General features: G+C 67.9%; 1 long non-coding RNA gene across 1 annotated transcript in view; it reads right to left on the bottom strand.

Annotated features, from left to right (window-relative positions):
• Positions 1-825, bottom strand: part of LOC102762218 — a 1,334-nt gene extending 509 nt beyond the window's left edge. The window contains exons 1-2 of the long non-coding RNA XR_436257.1: positions 615-825; positions 130-207 (exon numbers count right to left, since the gene is read on the bottom strand). This is a non-coding gene — a long non-coding RNA (uncharacterized LOC102762218). The remainder of the gene's footprint in view (positions 1-129; positions 208-614) is intronic.
• Between the last annotated feature and the right edge of the window lie 6 nt (positions 826-831).

Raw genomic sequence — 831 nt, 5'->3', positions numbered from 1 at the left:
GGGCCAGTGCCCCCGAGGCCCTGCCCGGCCTCCTGAGCCTCCCCTCGCCCGGGCCTGGTGCTGGGAGCCCCATACCCCGAGGGGCGGCCTGTGTGGGGTGGAGTGGACCCTCCAGGGGCCGCGACTCACCTCCAGGAGCTTGTCCCCCACTCGGACTCCAGCCCGGGCGGCGGGGCCCTCCTCCGACACCCGAGAAATGAAGATGCCCTGGAGGGGGAGGCGAACTGAGCCGAGGGCGGCACCGCGGTCCCCTGACCTACGGGTCCACCTCCAGGAAGTTATCAACCTAAACCGGGCCAAGGCCCCGACCTGCAGGTACGCTGCCTCAGACTAGATCCCCGAGCCCAAGTTCAGTCCTGATCAGCGGTCAGTGCCCGGGGAGGGCGGGGCGGGCAGCCGGAGAGCAGGTCTCCTGGGCAGGGAGGCAGGTTCGAGGGCAGCGCCCATTGAAAAGCAAGCTGTGCCCGGCCGGGCGTGGCTCAGTGGCTGAGCGTTACCTGTGACTCAGCATTGGTGTCCCTCTCCCTCTGAGATCAGTGAACAGGTTGGAAAAGCCAGCTCTGGGTTAGGATGTGCCCGGGGCCGGGGCCAAGGGTGGTGGCAGAGGCACTCACCTCGTCGTCTCCCTTGTAGGGGGTGGAGCCCTTGCCACCTGCAATGCTGATGCCCAGGCCGCCCGTCTGCCGCACGATGGTCAGCGTTAGCTGGAAACGAAAGACACGCAGGGTTCAGGGAGGGCAAGGGGCGGCCCTGTGCTCTGCGCTGGCACCGCTGCCACGGGTTCAGGCACGAGAGAAGCCGGAAGAGGTGGACGTTCCTGGGCAGTGTGGC

The sequence above is a fragment of the Myotis davidii genome, unplaced genomic scaffold (assembly GCF_000327345.1).
Source record: "Myotis davidii unplaced genomic scaffold, ASM32734v1 scaffold1509, whole genome shotgun sequence".
Lineage (NCBI taxonomy): Eukaryota > Metazoa > Chordata > Mammalia > Chiroptera > Vespertilionidae > Myotis > Myotis davidii.
This window is presented reverse-complemented; position numbering and strand designations above follow the sequence as displayed.